The 20128-nt window shown below is 41.9% G+C and overlaps 1 protein-coding gene across 3 annotated transcripts in view; it reads left to right on the forward strand.

Moving 5' to 3' along the window:
* LOC143934063 (serine/threonine-protein kinase SBK2-like) overlaps nt 1-20128 on the forward strand; it is a 106095-nt gene that overhangs the window by 72300 nt on the left and 13667 nt on the right. The gene's annotated exons all lie outside the window — the stretch shown is intronic.

Consider the following 20128-nt stretch of genomic DNA (forward strand, 5'->3'; position numbering starts at 1 on the left):
GCAGGCATATTGGCGTACAGGTATGTCCAATCTTTAATGCCGCCCTGCCATCGCGAGCGCGCCGCCGACGGCGCGCTCGTGTGAACTCGGTCGCCACGGGCATGCCCGCGATCGTCTCACGGGGCAGCTGAAAAGGAGAGATGCCGTTGTAAACAGCATCTCCCCGTTCTGCCTAGCAACAAGTGACGCTGATCTCTGCTCCATGTGATTGGAGCAGAGATCAGTGTTCACTAAATGAAAGCTCAGCCCCCAACAGTTAGTAACACACCCCTAGGAACACTTAACCCCTACACTGCCATCCACTGGTTAACCCCTTCATTGCCAGTGTCATTTACACAGGAATCACTGCATTTATATAGCAGTGATTGCTGTATAAATGACAATGGTCCCAAAAATGTGTAAAAAATGTCCGATGTGTCCGCCATAATGTCGCAGTCACAATAAAAATCGCTGATCGCCACCATTACTAGTAAGAAAAAATTATTAATAAAAATGCCATAAAACTATCCCCTATTTTGTAAACGCTATAACTTTTGCGCAAACCAATCAATAAATGATTATTGTGATTTTTTTTACCAAAAATAGGTCGAAGAATATGTTTCAGCCTAAACTGAGGGAAAAAAATGTTTTTTTTTATATATTTTTGGGGGATATTTATTATAAAACAGAAAGTAAAAAATAATGCGTTTTTTTCAAAATTGTCGCTCTATTTTTGTTTATAGCACAAAAAATAAAAACCGCGGGGGTGATCAAATACCACCAAAAGAAAGCTCTATTTGTGGGAAAAAAAAGATGTCAATTTTGTTTGGGAGCCTCATCGCATGACCGCACAATTGTCAGTTAAAGCGACGCAGTGCCGAATCGCAAAAAGTGGTTTGGTCTTTGGCATGCAAAATGGTCTGGGGCTGAAGTGGTTAAGTGGAGTTCCACCCAAAAATGGAACTTCCACTTTTCAGAATCCCCCCCCCCCTCTGGTGTCACATTTGGCACCTTTCAGGGGGGAGGGGGAGCACATACCTGTATAATCCATGTATTTGCTCCCTCTTCCGGGCATAGATAGCCACAGTATGCACAGATATATTTGCCGTATCCGGCGCCTCCTCTGTTCCCCCCCCCCCCCGCTGTCTTCTGGGAGACAGCTAAGTCCCAGAAGACTGCAGAGACCAGTGGGAGTGTGCAGCGTGACTCGGGCATGCACAGTAGGGAACCAGACTGTGAAGCCGCAAGGCTTCACTTCCTGATTCCCTTACCGAAGATGGCGTGCCTCCACCTGAGAGCGGAGGGACAGATCGGCTTCGTGTGAGGACATCACGGGTGCCCTGGACAGGTAAGTGTCCATATTTTAAAAGTCAGCAGCTGCAGTATTTGTAACTGCTGACTTTGAAAAAAAAATGTTGGAACTCCGCTTTAAATTCTAGTTGGTTTGGCACTCCTTCTTTTGGTTTAGGCTCTGAGCAATAAAAAAGTGACATAGCACTTTGGTGGTGGTTATAGCACTTCCCCAACTAAAACACAAAATTTACTTTGGATGCATTGTAATATTAATCCCCCATTTTCCCTTCCCTCATTCCCTCATTTTCCCTTAAGCCCCTCCTTTCCTCTCATTACATAGGCAAACAATAATAAAATTATAATGTTGGTGTATCAAATTCAAGCTAGTGATCTCTATTGTTAGACATTGGCTATAGGGATGGCCGAACGGTACGCCCAGCGGTCGTTTTGCGGCAAATTTCGGCTGTTTCTCGGTCCGCCCGATCGGCGGACTATTGGCGCCGTTCGCCCGGCGGACTTCCGTGTTTACTGTGTAAAAGAACTTTGACCTATGATGACACATCCATCATGGGGTACAGGACAGCCAATTGAGACATTACAGCACATGGACACTTGTACATTCCCCCTAACTTATAAATACACCCGATCCGGCGGCCATTTTACATTCTTTCTTCTGTCACTATAGGGAGAGGTTGCTGTGTGGAGCAGGGAGAGATTGCAGTGACCCAAATCGCTAGCTATTTGGTACACAAAAGTTTTTTTCAGGACTGGTATAGGTGTTAGGTGTAGTTCAGGATATAGGTTTGAGGCAGTGCTGTGCTAGTGATTGTTGCAGCAGCCTGAGTGTCTTTTGTCAGTTTAGAGAAAGGGACAGGACGGTGTGTGCTGCAGGGACAGTCAGTTTAGTCATTAGCTGTTACTATCAGGTCCACAAAAGTGCTATTCCAGTTATTGTTCCAGTAGCCTCTGTTTTGTCAGTTTATATAGGGACAGGCAGGAAGCTGTGTGTGAGGCAGTGAGGGTCAGTTTAATCAGTAGCTGTTACTATATTAGGTCCACAAAGATTATTTTCAGGACTGGTATCAGTGGTATGGCAATAGGCTTGTACACGTATAATATTCTTTCTTCCAAATATAGAAAGATTATTATACTTGACTGCTGCCCTTCTGCTGCAGTCTGCTAATCAGTCACACACAACCTACTTGTTCCACAAAGGTCCTTATAAGGACTGGTAATAACCTGGTGTAGGGTGCTATAGTACATAGGGTTGAGTGAGGTACAGTCTGCTATTCTATAAGGACTGGTATAGGTCCACAATACATAGGGTTGAGGTGCACTACTGCTGACCGCTGCCCTATACTGCAGCAGTCCTTCATCGGTATAGGGACTGACGTACAGTCTGCTAATCAGTCACACACAACCTACTTGTTCCACAAAAGTCCTTATAAGGACTGGTAATAACCTGGTGTAGGGTGCTACAGTACATAGGGTTGAGTGAGGTACAGTCTGCTATTCTATAAGGACTGGTATAGGTCCACAATACATAGGGTTGAGGTGCACTACTGCTGACCGCTGCCCTATACTGCAGCAGTCCTTCATCGGTATAGGGACTGACGTACAGTCTGCTAATCAGTCACACACAACCTACTTGTTCCACAAAGGTCCTTATAAGGACTGGTAATAACCTGGTGTAGCGTGCTATAGTACATAGGGTTGAGTGAGGTACAGTCTGCTATTCTTTAAGGACTGGTATAGGTCCACAATACATAGGGTTGAGGTGCACTACTGCTGACCGCTGCCCTATACTGCAGCAGTCCTTTATCAGTATAGGGACTGACGTACAGTCTGCTAATCAGTCACACACAACCTACTTGTTCCACAAAGGTCCTTATAAGGACTGGTAATAACCTGGTGTAGGGTGCTATAGTACATAGGGTTGAGTGAGGTACTATTATTATTATGAGGGGCTCCCACCATCCCTGTGCTGTGCTGACTTCCTCCTGGGGCTGCTTATTATGAGGGGCTCCCACCATCCCTGTGCTATGCTGACATCCTCCTGGGGCTGCTTATTATGAGGGGCTCCCACCATCCCTGTGCTATGCTGACTTCCTCCTGGGGCTGCTTACGGTGCAGGTGTCAGTGCTGTATATCATGGTGCTGGTGTGAGTGCTTTATGTCACGCTGCTGATGTCAGTGCTCTCTATCACGGTGCTGCTGTCAGTGCTTTATGTCACGCTGCTGATGTCAGTGCTCTCTATCACGGTGCTGGTGTCAGATGACTCTATCACGGTGCAGGTGTCATTGCTGTATGTCACGCTGCTGGTGATCATCTCCTGAACCCTCTTCTTTGCCTACCCTGGTCCCTGACCTTCCCTCTCCTCCATTGCCTTCATGCGCTCCACAGTCCTGAATTGTCACAACAATTTCCCATATAAAAAAAGAATGCTTGTAGTTGTCGATCCCAGATTCACCTCATACATGTGTTATGTCATTGGCCATGTGGTGGGACTATGTTTGCACAGCTATTAATTATTTTGTGGCTGCAAATTTGACCTGTAGGTTTGCAAAGTTCGCCTCCCATTGAAGTCAATGGGGCCCGCCGCGAACGTTCCGGTTCGCGAACTAACGGCCGCGTTCGCGGTCCGCGTTCGCGAAACGTCCCGTCGGAAGTTCGTCCATCACTAATTGGCTATGCTTGTCTACTGAAAAGAGTAAGTAACCTTTTCCTTTTACACTGGAAAAAGTACTTTAGTACTTAAAGTAGTGGTTATGGGTCCTCTTACCCGATGCCAGTTTCCAGACAATGCAGTTTTTATTTTAAAATTAGATTTTGCCCAATCTGTCCTTACAGTCATCATATGCTGCATGAATATAGCAAATATTAGGAAGAATGTGTGTGGTGTGATGTGTAAGAAGATATGTATTTTCTGTATATAAAAATATACAAGATAATTCCTAAAATTATTTAAAAGCTTTGGTCTTACCTAACACTGTAAATAATCTTTGAAGTTTCACTAACAAGATGTATTTAGTGAGGGCATCATAGTGTCCACATACCACTATCAAGCATGGCTTTCACAAATTAGAAAGACTAATGGCTTCCAAGCACGCACTTACTTCTGTCTACTGCTGTGCTCTAAAGGAAGAATTTAAGATCAGTTTGCAATGCACTAACTCAATTCCTGTCACTATAATTCCTCTGTATTTCACAGTCACTGTCCAGTCCCTTCTGTGTGAAGTTACATTCATGGCCAAAAGCAAACTAGCAGCACATATTGGAAACAGTTTGCTCAGTGTTGGTACATCAATAGAAGTATATGTATGGTACCTTTTAATGCTCACTAATTCTATCTCTTGCCTTTCATAACACAGGACAGGAACTCTTTCCTCAGTGTGATCTCAGCTTGAAGTATAGAGCCAGATTTATACAGCGTAATATGAAATGTTGACTCTGATTAAATTACACTCTGACATGTAGAAGCAGATCCTAATTTGTGTAAAGGTCTTATAGGTCAGTGCCTTGATCAACAAGGCCAGCAGGACCTCTGCTTTTAAAATACATTGGCCCCTTTAATAATAAATATCAAGGGGGACAATACAACATTGCAAATATAACCTTGTATCTCTACTTTTTATTTCTGTGTGGTTTGCTGTAATCAAGGGTCATAGTGAGTGTAAAATATTGCTTATATTACATTCTGTCTGTACTTATCAACAAGACAGTGCAGGGAGACATACCTATACTAATCTGGACTAAAAACAACATGGAAGGCATTTGCTCCATTAACCTGTTTTTTTCAATTTCTACTCTCATAGGATGAATACATGATAACTTTTTTTTTACAGTACATTGCTCATGATTAAAAAAAAAAAAAAAATTAGAAAGTAGGGTTGCACTGATACCGATACTAGTATCGGTGCGGATACCGAGAATTTGCACGAGTTGCATGAGGAGATGTCGCGCAAGGGAGTTAGAGGTGTGTTGGAGGTGTCCCACGCTCATTCCCAGAAGTCAGTGGGTGGAGAAGACCGAGGGAGTCAGCAGCATGTTGGAGGTGTCAGAACATCATGACGGCCATCTTGGTATACCCCATACACCAAGCACTCATCCGCAGTAAGGCTTGTTAGTTACTACACACAGCTATGTTATGTTACACACAGCCAAATCAGTGCTACCTTTCAGTGCCCATCAGTGCCGCCTTTCAGTGCCACCTATAAGTCCCAGCTACCATTGCCCATCAGTGCCACCTGCCAGTGCCCATCAGTGCTGTATAATAGTGCCTCCTTAATCAGTGCCACCACATCACTGCCGCCTCCTCAGTGAACATCAGTGCAGCCTATCAATGCCCATCAGTGCCACCTATCAGTGCTGCATATTAGTGCCTCCTCATCAGTGCCACCTCATCAGTGCCCATCAGTGCAGCATATCAGTGCCCATCAGTGCAAATTACTTATTTACAAAATTGTGCTTTGAAAACTGTCACATGACATTAAAAAAAAAGTATTGGTACTTGTACTTGGTCTTAAAAAAGTGGTATCAGTGCAACCCTATTAGAAACTTCTAGAAGAGGAAAACCCATGTGCATGATTAGGTTGGCCCTGCTCAGTCCTCATCCCTGTTCTGTCAGTTGTGCTTGAAGCTCCATCTCTTCATCCGTACATTTATGTATTTTATATGGTACTGATCGTCAATGCAGACTGTCAACATACTGTATATTAAAAAACAGAATGTTTACACTGTTGCAGACCTACAATGACAGGTTTGAAACCACGTGGAAAGAAAAGAAATGCCGCGTGCACACGACCAGTTTTTCCATCAGAATAAACTCTGGCGGTTTTTCCAACGGAGTTCCGACTGAGTTTCGCTGAAACGGACTTGCCTACACACGATCACACCAAAGTCTGATCGTTTAGAACGCGGTGACGTACTACACGTACAACGACGGGACTAGGAAAAAGAACGTTCAATAGCCAGTAGCCAATAGCTGTCCTTGCGTCGTTTTTGGTTCGTCAGAATAGCATACAGACAAATGGTTTTCCCGATAGGAATTGATTCCGTCGGAAAGATTTAAAACATGTTCTATTTCTAGGTCCGTCAGAATTTTCGAAAGAAAAAGTCCAATTCTGTCTGACCTTTTCTGCCGGAAAGTCTGACCGTGTGTACACGGCAAAAGAGGTAAAAAGTCATGTTTGCAAAATGGCTTGTTGTCCTTGGATATATTAGAAGAGATGATAAGGTTAATTTACTAAAGGGGAATAAGCTGTTAATTGAATTTTCCTTTAGCTCACTTAAATTCGCTTTTCTAAGAATATAAATAAAAAACAGCATTTTTGCTTGTACATTAATGGATGATTGTCAGCAGAACTTCACCTTTTTCACTAACTAAGGGGAAATTCCCTTGCATAGTGAACAGCCTACTTGCCTTTATTAAAATGTGTTTCAATGTGTTTCAGATACAGTTATCGTTTTGGTACACATTTGGTATAAAGAACATACCCAGAAATATAATTTCCCGCTTGTGTGTTAGCTCACAGAGTTTCCCAGAAGTCTGCAATTGGCATCATCTACATCAAAAATAACATTTTTGGTGAGATACTCTAAAAGGATGCAAAAATGCAACTTTCCTCACTGGAAGATGATTAAAGGATAAGTTCACCTTTAGGAACAGGTTACCTTACACCCATATTTAGAATGAAATATGTAGGGATGGGCAAACAGTTCGGCCCAAGCATAAGTTCGGGCTGAACTTTCGCTGTTCGGATGTTCGCCGAACAGCTGAACAAATGGGTCATTCAACCGTTTGTTCAGCCCCTGAACCAACCAAAATGCATTGCGGCACTGAACAGTGCATTGCAAGGCCTGATTGGCTGAAGCAGTGAACGCTTCAGCCAATCAGAGTATAGAGCATTGTCAGAGTCATGATTGGACACTGTCATCATGACTTTATCCAATCATGGCTCATTCCCGCCCCACAGTATAAAAGTATTCTTTCAATGGAAGACATTTTCAGTGGGGTTTCGGCATGGAGAGAGATAGAACAGGGCTCTGTTCATTTCAGGCAGTCATACACAGTGCTCGGATGGCTGAAATTCAGAGGGAACTCCACCAGCCCGCAAACTGCCTGATTTGTGACATGCCCACCAAGTGGAACTCAACTTTGGGACTACTACAGAGGCTATACATGCAGCAGAGGGCCGTCAACAAGTACCTGTGCCAGTGCGGCATGACGACGGGCTCAGGCCTCCTTGGCTTTTTTTCCCCATGCCAATGGCTGATCATTAAGGATTATTATGGACAGGGCACTGGAGGCAGAGCAGCAGGAGGAAGAGGATCACTTCCTTTCATCTCAAGGCCCACTTTATCCAAGCACCATCAGTCCTATGTTACAGAACACACAGGGGGAGAGAGGGGAGGAGGATCAGGAGTAGGATTCTGGCACTTTCATAGGCTTCAAAGAAGAGGAAGACATGCATCAATCTGTAAGCAATGGCTTTCCAACTCTAGGACCCTTGGGAGTAGTACGTGGCTGGGAGGTGGAAGTTCCAGATGCTGCCATCCTGAGTGAACCCGAGGAGTCTGCTTCTCAAGCCTCTGAAAAATTTGAGGCGCATAGACAAACTCATGCTTCAAAGCCTGCGAAAGGACCCAAGAATACGTGGCATAAAGGAGAAGGATGATTACTGGTTGGCAACCCTCCTTGACCACGTTTTATAAGGGGAAGATCTCAGAACTCATCCCGTTCCCACAGAGAGTGCAGAAGATAAAATCTCTTGAGAACACGTTAAAGAGGATTTTTTTGAACGTTTTTGCTGACTCCAGAAGGATTAGAGTGTGGTGGAAAACGTAATTTTGAGTATTCTGTTGGTCAAGAGAGGTGCGTTGGAGAAGGCGTCCGCCTAAGTGAGCCTTTTCAGAATTTTTTTAGTCCTCGCCGCCCAGGGCTGACAGCTTCCACATCCCATTGGCAGCATCTGCATCACATGGTGGACGATTACCTGAGGGCCAAAACAGAGATGGAGAGCTTTCCAGCTGATGATCCACTGACTTACTGGGTCATGAGAATAGACCCCTGGCCAGAACTTGCCCAGTACGCTATTGAATTTTTTGGGCTGCCCTGCATCCAGTGTGCTTTCAGAACGGGCATTCAGTGCTGCAGGAAGTTTCATTACTCATCATAGAACACATCTGTCCACAGACTCTGTGGACTGTTTGACTTTTATAAAAATGAATGAGTCCTGGATTACCAGCTAGGAAAGCCCCTGATGCCAATGTCACAGATTAAGTCTTTTTGGAATGTGGAATCTCTGCAGGATTTCAAGGCTGCCTAGCTTTGAGGACGTTCAATCATCTCATCTGGAAGAATGTTTTTGGTATAGGTTTCATGGGCACAATAAACACCCAAAGATCAATTTTTCTGCACTTGTTTGACAGGTGCATATCATTGCAATTTTTTACAGAAAGGCCAATTCTTGTTTTCATCAAGAGTACCTCTATAGGGTTACAGTGGCAAGGCGCACCCAACACCAAAAGAGTAATTTTTCTGCACCTGTTTGACAGGTGCATATCATTGCAATTTTTTACAGCAAGGTCAATTCTTTCTTTCATCAAGATAACCTCAATAGGGTTACGCTGGGAAGGAGCCACGACACCCAAAGACCAATTTTTACGTACCCTTTACTTATATCCAAAGTCAAAGTGACACCAGAATGTATCCAAAAAATCACTAATCGTGTTCCCAGTGTACTACATTATGGCCTCATCATACCCACTGGCTCCCCAGCTGTTGCTGAGCAAAATAAAGGCAGCTTGCAGGGAAAATGTAATTTTTTGTGGCTTTATAAATGCAATTATTCCTGCAGCAGATTCTATACATGGTACAGATCTGCCACTTTACAGGTAAACTAAGGGTACCCCCCAGGCACTATTTTGGAAGGATTTTTTATTTTTATGCTTTCACCTTAAAAATAAAAAAATCACTGCTCATTTAAAAATTATGTTTTTTTACAAACTTTTTTTTATTGACATGTTCCCCAGAGCAGGACCCGGACCCCTATAACCATTGTATGCCCAATAACCTGCATATAAGCCTTAAAAATGTTGATTGTGTCGTTCGGGTCCTATTGACTTTAATGGGGTTCTTTTTTGGGTCTGAACTTTCGCAGTGTTCGGAAGTTCTGGTGCGAACCGAACAGGGGTCTGTTCAGCCCTTCCCTAGAAATATGTATGTAGAGTAAAATATGGATGCAATATGTAATACATTCCTTCTTCTGCTCCCCTTCCTCCTGATCCCCTACCCCTGTGACAGCATGTGGAGATTCCCTCAGCCGCTGTCAAATTTAAAATTGGCACTTGGGGCTCCACCTGCACAGTTGCATCCTTCATTCATAGGGATCTGTGAATGATTAACTACAAGTCCACCACCACTGAAAATGGACTTGGAGTTCTTAATGGACTATAAGCACACTGACGAGCATACTCATAGTCCATTCACATTTCCTCCAGCATTATAACCGCATGGTTGCACGGTAGGGTTTGGCAAGCTCATGCTTGAGCCGAACATTGGCTGTTCACCCATTCGAAGAACACCCGAATTGTCGGGACATTTAACCGTTTGTTCCCCCCCGCTGAACAACCACAATGCACTGTGCCACCGCACAGTGCATTGATAGCCCTGATTGGTTGAAGCAGTGAAAGCTTTGCCCAATCTGGGCAAAGAGCATTGTCAGAGCCATGATTGGAGAAAATAATGATGACTCTATCCCACCCCACACTGTAACAATATTGTGCGTATAGAGGCCATTTGCAGTGTTGGTGTGGAGAGAGATAGAACAGGGCTCTGTTCAGTACTACTAGTGAGTTAGTGTGCTAGTGTGCTAATGTGATCCTATTGTCAGTGTAGAATAACCGTTTTGGTGTGAATCTAGTAATAGTGCAGTGTGAGTGTAGTTTGACCATTTATTTTTACTTTACTGTCGGTTTATTTTATAGGGCAGGTTTTCTGCAGTACATTTTAGTGCATTACTGCATGTTTAACGCAGTATATTTCAGTGCATTAGTGCAGGTTTAGCGCAGTATATTTCAGTGTAATAGTACAGGTTTAACGCAGTATATTTCAGTGCATTACTGCAGGTTAAACGCAGTATATTTCAGTGCGTTAGTGTATGTTTAATGCAGTATATTTCAGTGCGTTAGTGTGCATTTAATGCCGTGTATTTCAGTACATTACGGCACATTTAATGCAGTATATTTCAGTGCGTAACTGGATGTTTAACGCAGTATATTTCAGCATTAGTGTGTTATTGAGTGTTTAACACAGTATAGTTCAGTGCGTTAGAGCACATTTAAGGCAGTACATATCAGTGCGTTACTGCATTTTTTTACGCAGTATATTTCAGTGCATTAGTTCACATTTAAGGCAGAACATTTCAGTGCATTACTGCATGTTTTACGCAGTATATTTCAGTGTGTTACAGCACGTTTAAAGCAATATATTTCAGTGCAGTAAATTTTAGTGCATTACTGCATGTTTAACACAGTATATTTTAGTGCATTACTACACGTTTAACGCAGTATATTTCAGTGCATTAGTGCACATTTAATGCAGTACATTTCAGTGCATTACTGCATGTTTTATGCAGTATATTTCAGTGCGTTACTGCATGTTTAATGCAGTATATTTCAGTGCTGTAAATTTCAGTGTGTTACTGCATATTTAAAGCAGTATATTTCAGTGCCTTGGTGCATGTTTAACACAGTTTATTTCAGTGCATTACTGCTCATTTAATGCAGTATATTTTAAGGAGTTAGTGCACTTTTAATGCACTAAATTTCAGTGCATTACTACACATTTACCACACTATATTTCAGGGCATTACTGCACATTTAACGCAGTATATTTCAGTGTGTTACTGAATGTTTAAATCAATATATTTTCAGTGCATTTCTACACGTTAAACGTGGTATTTTTCAGTGCCTTACTGCACATTTAATGCAGTATATTTCAGGTTATTGGTACACGTTTACTGCAGTATATTGCAGTAGGTTAGTGCACGTTTAACACTATATATTTCAGTGCCTTGGTACACATTTAACACAGTTTATTTTAGTGCGTTACTGCTCATTTAATGCAGTATATTTCAATGAGTTTGTTCACATTTAATGCAGTATATTTCAGTGCATTAGTACGCATTTAATACAGTACATTTCAGTCCGTTACTGCACGTTTAATGCAGTATCATGCGGTGCATTACTGCACGTTTAATGCAGTATCATTCGGTGCATTACTGCACGTTTTATGCAGTATACTTCAGTACATTACAGCACATTTAACGCAGTATATTTCAGTGCGTTACTGCACGTATAATGCAGTATCATTTGGTGCATTACTGCACGTTTTATGCAGTATTATTCAGTGCGTAACTGCATGTTTAACACAGTATATTTCAGTGCGTTGGTGCACGTTTAACGTAGTATATTTCAGTGTGTTACTGCTCATTTAATGCAGTATATTTGAATAAGTTAGTGCACTTTTAACGCAGTATACTTCAGTGCATTACTACGTGTTTAACCGCTTGCCGACCTGCAGCCATAATTTTACTGTGGCAGGTCGGTCGATCCCATGAGCCATTGTAGCTATACGACATGCTCGCAGGATCGGGATAGCAGATGCGCACACACGTGGCCGCTGCACAGCAGGGGTGTCAATGCTCATGGCCAATGGTCACAATGACCGAGGGGCCACAAGCAATCCTAGGCATGAGAGGCAGAACAGGGACATGTGTGTGTAAACACAAAAATCCCTGTTCTGTTCTGTGAGGTGTGACAGATTATGAGTCCCTATTGGCTAGGAACCACAATCTGTCATTTCCCCTAGATCAGTCCCCTCCCCCTAGAGTTATTGATCACCCCTAATGTTAACCCCTTCCCTGCCAGTGACATTTTTACAGTAATCAGTGCATTTTTATAGCACTGATCGCTGTATAAATGCTACTGGTCCCAAAAATGTGTCAAAAGTGGCTGATGTGTCCAACATAATGTCACAGTCCCAATAAAAATCACAGATCGCCGCCAGATACTAGTAAAAAAAGAAAAATAATAAAAATGCTATAAATCTATCCATTATTTTGTAAATGGTATAATTTTTGCACAAACCAATCAATACATGCTTATTGTGATTTTTTTTTACCAAAAATATGTAGAACAATACATATTGGCCTAAACTGAGAAAAAAAAATCTTTTTTTTTTAAAAAAGGAGGATATTTATTATAGCAAAAAGTATAAAATATTGTGTTTTTGTTTGTAGCGCAAAAAGTAAAAACCGCAGAGGCAATCAAATACCACCAAAAGAAATCTCTATCTGTGGGGAAAAAAGTACGTCAATTTTGTTTGGGTGCAGCATCGCACAATCGAGCAATTGTCAGTTAAAGCGATGCATTGCCAAATCACAAAAAATGGCCCGTTCCTTCAGCAGCCAAATCTTCAGGGCTGAAGTGGTTAACACACTATATTTCAGTGCATTACTGCACATTTAACGCAGTATATTTCATTGTGTTACTGAATGTTTAACTTAGTATATTTTCAGTGCATTTCTGCACGTTAAACATGGTATCTTTCAGCGCCTTGCTGCACGTTTAGTGCAGTATATTTCAGGTCATTGGTAAAAATTACTGCAGTATATTGCAGTGTGTTAGTGCACATTTACCACAGTATATTTCAGTGCATTAGTGCACGTTTACAACAGTATTTTGCAGTGCATCAGGGCAGTTTTACTGCAGTATATTGTAGTGTCAGTGGAGTGTGTCTGTGTAGTGAGTACTCAAGTTAAAGTGCACCAAACACCACTTTTCATTGAATAAAGTGCATACACGTACATGTTTCCACATCTTTATTACATTTTATGATTAACCCCCCACATCATGTCTGGGAAGCCAACAAGAAGAGGCAGACATTCCTATGGCACTGTGAGGGGGCCAGCAGGGTATGTGTCCACAGGCAAAAGTGCACATGGTCCATCCTCAGGCAGGGCATCATTTTCTCTGTTTAGTAATTTTGCCCATGCTATCAGCCACAACATTTAGAGGAGGTGGTGGGCTGGCTTACTAACCATCCGCATCTTCCTCATTATTTGTCACCCAAGCAGAGACTAGTGTGCATGCCACTGCAGCTGCCAGAGTGGCTTATTCTGCTTACTTGTTCACAAATACTCAGGTCATAGCCCCAGCATCAGACATGGAGGAGTCAGCTGAGTTATTTGAACAAAGCATCGACCACTGGCTCCTTGACGATGCACAGCCATTACTAGATTCAGATCTTGGTTCTGAGGTTAAGGAAGGTAGGAACATGAGCCTACATAGAGGGGAGAACACTGGTAAACAACAAATTGGCAGCCATGTTGGGTGCTGGATAGAGCAGAGGAGGAAAGTGAGGGTGAGGCACAACCCTAAAGAGGCAGCCATCATGGAAGAGTAGACAGAAGCCATCCTATTCCACCAGATTGTGGAGCTGTTATCTTCCAGCCCACTTCCCACAGCTCAGCTGTTTGGGCTTTATTTAGCACATGCGCAGTCTGTTGTAATTTGCAAGCTTTGCCTCAAGCACATCAAACATGGCAAAAACACCAGCCATTTGGGTACCAGATGCTTGACAAGGCATTTAACCTCCCACCACTCAGCCTGTTGGCACCTGAAAGCCACACAAAAGGGATGCAATTCTGCTCCTCACTCCTCACCTTTCCGGTTATACCTCATGACCTCTCAGCAACCTCCACTGACAGGGATGATGGCATAGCACAGGGTGTCCCAGGTGCTGCAGTGAAAAAAATAGTCACTGCCACCTACATGCCCAGCGTCTAAATTCAAGCTTGTCAAAGCTGCTGGCTTTACAACTCCTGCCTTTCTGTCTGGTAGATTCTGACCCCTTACGTGAATTTGCAGAATGTGCTGTACCACAATGGAAGGTTCCCAGTTGCTATTTCTTTTCATGTAAGGCCATTACAGCTTTCTACTATCAGGTAGAAGGCAATGTTGTGGCATTGTTGGGCAAGGCAGTCAGCTGCAAGGTCCACGTTACTGCTGACACGTGGTCCAGCAAGCAAGGTCAGAGATGATATATATAATATATTTCATTCATAGCATACTAGGTAACTCTACTTACTACTTGGAAGAGGACAGGGCTCGGTGCTGCAGCTTATACCACCATATCTCTATACAACTAGTAGTGACTATGCAAGATTTGTCAGCTCCACCTCTCCTTCTCTTCCTCCCCCTCCTTCTCCAAGCCCTCCTCTGCTGAATTGTGCTTGAGCCACAAGTACCCCCTAAGCTTTCAAGGGACTATTCAATAATTCAGGCTAAAAGGTTCCATGCAGTGCTTAAACTTTGGGGCCACTAAATATGTAATATGGATCTATGAGAGGCACAACCCCTGAAGCAGCTGAGGGAAGCATCAGGAACATATTTTGCAATTGTGTCCAATATTAGGTACGAGCACATTTGAAAAGTTTAAAGAGCTAAAGTGTTTGAAAAACGTTTGGCAATGGTTTGCCATATATCATATTTTGCATACTCCCTTAGCCAAGGTTTACAGTGATGTGATTTTGGATGCTTTTCAGAATGCATGGAATTGCATGACAAGTGAATTAACATAAACTATTTTAAAGCAGAGCTAAATTCATCTAAGAAATGAAAACAATCTACATAGGTCATTGGAGGAATAATCAGCTTAAGCACTTATGACCATTTATAATTTAACAGTCCATATTGTTTGGTAAGAGGCTCCTTCTAATGGTGGTACATGGTGGTGGAAGCACTTTGTGAATACGAGTCAACATCTACTGCTGTTGTTCCATATATTGTTCACTTTGGACTTTTACTGTTCCATATTTCATTCACTTTGGACTATTATGAATTTATGGTTGCACTTGCACTTTCATTATACAGGTTTTGTACTTTAATTTTGTATATAAATTATATTTACTTTTGTGTGAGATTGTTTTAATTTCTTAGATGAATTTAGCACTGCTTTAAAATAGTTTATGTCTGACACGATTGGCATCATAATTGCACAGGATCAGCTTTATTCTTTATAGTTTATAATAAGTTTTGAGACCAAGTGCAGATTATTCTTTGATTTTATAAGTGAAATATCATGATTTTCTGGGGCGATCCTTCACATATATTCAGTGTGAATGTGATTTTAACCATTTCAGCTCCAGAAGGTTTTACCCCTTTCCTGACCAGGCCATTTTTTACGATACGGCAATGCGTTAATTGACAATTGCGCGGTAGTGCGACACTATACCCAAATAAAATGTATGTCCTTTTTTCCCACAAATAGAGCTTTCTTTTAGTGGTATTTGATCACCTCTGCGTTTTTTTATTTTTTGTGCTAAAAAACAAAAAAAAGGCCAGAAGTTTCTTCAAAAATTTAGGCCAATATGTATTCTGCTACATATTTTTGGTAAAAAAATCCCAATAAGCATATATGTTAACTGGTTTGCGTAAAAGTTATAGCATCTACAAAATAGGGGCTAGTTTTAGGGACTTTCTATTTTATTTTTTACTAGTAATTGCGGCAATCAGCGTTTTTTAGCAGGACACTTTTTGGGGACCAGTGACACCAATACAGTGATCAGTGCTAAAAAAAAAAATGCACTGACACTATATAATTAATTAATTCATTGATCCTTTATATACACTATATAAATGACACTGGCAGGGAAGGGGTTAAAAGGGACAATCAAAGGGTTAAATGTGTTCCCTATGTGAGCTTTCTAAATGTAGGGGGAGTGCTTCCATGACATCTCCATTTTCCTTTCTGGCAGAACAGCGGTCTGCCTTGTTTACATAGGCGGATCGCCGTTCTGCCTCTCTATGAACGATCGCCAGGTTCCCGGCGGCCGTGATGCTGATTGGCTCCGTTGTGTCCAACCAGGAGCGCGCGTCCTAGACCTGAAGTCAAGAATCATGTACAGGTATGTGATTTTGCGCTAAAGGGCCACCCTGCCACAATAAGTGAACGCGGGTTGGTCCTTAAGCAGTTAAAAAGGATCCTCTGCATGTTTTGCGCTCCATAGACTTTAATGTAAATCACATGTCAAAAGCTTATCTGTTCAAAGGAAAGATGATTCTAGTTTATTTATAGAAATCGCTACTGTGTTCCTGATCTGCTTTCGAAGGAGCGAGAGACACATGAAAAATGCAATGGAATCGCGTCTGATCCGCATCAACCCGCACTGGACGTTTTCCTTTAAATTGCACTAGAAAACTGATTCAAATCGCACATTATACAATTTTCTTGTACAATTCTTCTTTTGATTTACCAAAACCATATAATGTGAAGTGAAACCCAGACACTTTTAATTTGTATGCAATCAGGCAGGCCCTTGCACTACATAGCTGAAGGTTAATCTAAAGGAAAATTGTTTAACGTATGACCAGATTTAGTCTGTTCCCATCTTGTCATGTAAGGAAATGTTTTGGAGAGGAGTTTGTAGATATGAGGTCCCTGTCTAGAGATGAGAATTAGGCCTGTGGACTGGGGGATAGTACAGCAACTATCTTTAGAACTTGTTAGCTTTGCCTTAGTTCAAGAGAAGGGCATTTTAGCTGCATAGAGGTCCAAAAGTTGGGACTGGAATTCTTTTATAAGTTTATTCGACAGAATATTAAGTTCACTTTGAAAGGAGATTGCTATACATTTCCACTCAATGCAGCAGAGACAGTTGACAGCCTAGTGCTAGTGTAGCACTAACCCCCGAAGGAGCTGTTGGTTTTATTTGTGCTTAACGTTACCTCACCTGCTCGCCTCTCCATCTTAGGGGTCCCGTTAGAAAGTAGCCCAAATGATGTTAAATCTGACACTTTTTTTTTTACATTTATTCAAGAATAGCACAAAAGTCCTTCAATAGAGGGTCAGAGGATAAAGGGGAGTTCATGCACCTAGTAATTGCAGATTAGAGGTATTGGTCAGATCCAGAGGACAAACAGCTCCACAGACTGGATCCAGCAATCACCGGATAGGCCCCTCTCACTTGACCTAGCAACCAATGAAATGCTCCACAAAGTCTCTGCCACAGACTTGTCAATTGAACTTAGAAATCTTGAGAGTTTTAGAAGAACTACCATACAGTACCAGATTTTTTCAGCCGACCCAGCAATACTGTATGGGTGTTGGTCCAGGTTGCGTCCTCCAACTGAGTTTACAGGCTCCTCCTGAGACACCAGCCTTGCGCTCAGTCCTCTTCCGGAAAAGTCCTCCCCTGGATCCTCCAATTTTCTTAGCTTTTCCCCACAGGCAAGACAGCACAGGACCACCCCTGGATCAGTAGGCCCCCAGACTTTTCTGGGCCTACAATCTCAGTTGCAGAGCCTCGGGCCAGCCGGCCCCAAGGTGCAGGATCATGCGACACAGACCCCAGGCCAGGATCGCCATGAGATCGGGATAGCGGACTCCAGAAAACAAACAACCAAAAATAGCGTCAGTACCTTAAATATCCTCTCCCAGAATGCACAGCAGAGAAACCACTCCCACTGAGCTATTTCCAAGCAAGAGGTGGTATTTAATACATCCAGCCTGCTACATTTCCACACTTACCAGCGGTGACAGTGACACCTACAGTCAAGTGGGAACCAGTGCAACCCAGTTGGACTGGCACAGAAACCAGAATTTTTTAAGGAAAAAATTTGCCTGAGCCAACTGCAGCTTCAGACAACTAAATTTGAAAATAATAGCGTCTGCCCATTAGGAGCAGGGAGCTACACTAGGTTTGCTGCTTTTGGAATAACATGAAGTTGGCGTTGGACTATATCCATAAGGCAGAGGTTACGTTTTGTTATATAAGTGTCTAACTTCCAAATAAGCTGTGTGAAGGGTTTTGCATATTGCTTGGGTAACCGATTTTAAATCAGTTTTGAGAGATAGATTTATTATCTCTCATTCTCTCTGCCCTTGAGAGTCTATTTGGATAAGATGGCCTTTCGTGAATATGATTGAGATTTCCTAAAACATGAAATCACGCAAAGGTCTCCACCACACAAATAAGTGCATTAAAGTCCATGGTTAGTGAATAACTGATGAAAAGTCATATAATAATATTTCTTCACAGTATCTTCCAATAATACACATACAGTGTCTGTGAACACCAACGACACTCCTGCCACCACCACCACGTGCCTTGACACAAACAAACAAATGCGCTCACCCCTCTAAAGTGTTCCAGATGTATAATTGTGTAATGCCTTTGCAATAATCCAGGGGTTCCCCACAAGATACTGTGAAGAAATATTATTATGGGACTTTTCATAATTTACTCACTATTTATGGACTTGCTTTAACCACATCAGCCTCTGAACATTTTACCCCCTTCCTGACCAGAGCACTTTTTACAATTTGGCACTGCTTCACTTTAACTGACAATTGCTCAGTCATGCAATGCTGTACCCAAACAAAATTTGCGTCCTTTTTTTCCCACAAATGGAGCTTTCTTTTGGTGGTATTTGATCACCTCTGTGGTTTTTATGTTTTGTGCTAAAAAACAAAAAAAGACCAGAAGTTTCTTCAAAAATTTAGGTCAATATGTATTCTGCTACATATTTTTGGTAAAATAAATCCCAATAAGCGTATATTGATTGGTTTGCGCAAAAGTTACAGCATCTACAAAATAGGGGATAGATTTAGGGACTTTTTATTTTATTTTTTACTAGTAATGACGGCGATCAGCATTTTTTAGTGGGACTGCGACGTTGTGGTGGACAAATTGGACACTAAGTGACACCTTTTTGGGGACCAGTGACACCAATACAGCGATCAGTGCTAAAAAAAATGCACTGACACTATATAATTAATTATATAATTAATTAATAATTTATATATACCATATAAATGACACTGGCAGGGAAGGGGTTAAAAGGGGGCAATCAAAGGGTTAAATGTGTTCCCTATGTGAGCTTTCTAAATGTAGGGGGAGTGCTTTGACTAAAGGAAAACAGAGATCCATGAGATCTCAGTTTTCCTTTCTGGCAGAACAGCGGTCTGCCTTGTTTACATCGGCGGACCGCCGTTCTGCCTCTCTACAAACGATCGCCAGGTTCCCGGCAGCCTCGATGGCAGCCGAACCTGCTGATTGGCTCCCGTTGTGTCCAATCAGGAGTGCGCGTCCTAGACCCGAAGTCAAGAATCACGTACAGGTATGTGATTTCGCGCTAAAAAGGGCCACCCTGTCACAGTAAATGTATGTGGGGTGGTCTTTAAATGGTTAAAAAGGATCCTCTGAATGTTTTGCACTCCATAGACTTTAATGTAAATCACATATCAAAAGCTTATCTATTCAAAGGAAAGATGATTCTAGTGCATTTTATAGAAATCGCTACTGTGTTTTTTTGTGTAGTTTTGCGCTAGAATCAAAAAAAGAGCGTCAAATAAAAAAAAAACATTATTTACTTTTTGCAATAATAAATATCTCCCAGTTTTTTTTAAAAAAAAGCTAATTTCTTCATCAGTTAAGGCCAATATATATTCTTCTATATATTTTTGGTTAAAAATTGCAATAAGCATATACTGATTGGTTTGCACAAAAGTTATAGCATCTACAAACTATGGGAAAGATTTATGCATTTTTATGGCATTTTTATTATTATTTTTTGACATAGCTTTTGACATAGCGATCAGTGCTATAAATATGCACTGATTACTGTGTGTCACTGGTAGGGAAGGGGTTAACACTAGGGGACGATCAAGGGGTTAAATGCGTGTTCTCTAGATGTGTTCTAACTGTATAGTGATGGGACTGACTGGGGGAGGAGACATATTGTTCCCACTTAGTAGGAACAAATGATATGTCTCCTCTCTCCTGATAG

The sequence above is a fragment of the Lithobates pipiens genome, unplaced genomic scaffold (genome assembly GCF_037356315.1).
Source record: "Lithobates pipiens isolate NorthernLeopardFrog02 unplaced genomic scaffold, aLitPip1_a1.2 Scaffold_27, whole genome shotgun sequence".
Taxonomy (NCBI): Eukaryota; Metazoa; Chordata; class Amphibia; order Anura; family Ranidae; genus Lithobates; species Lithobates pipiens.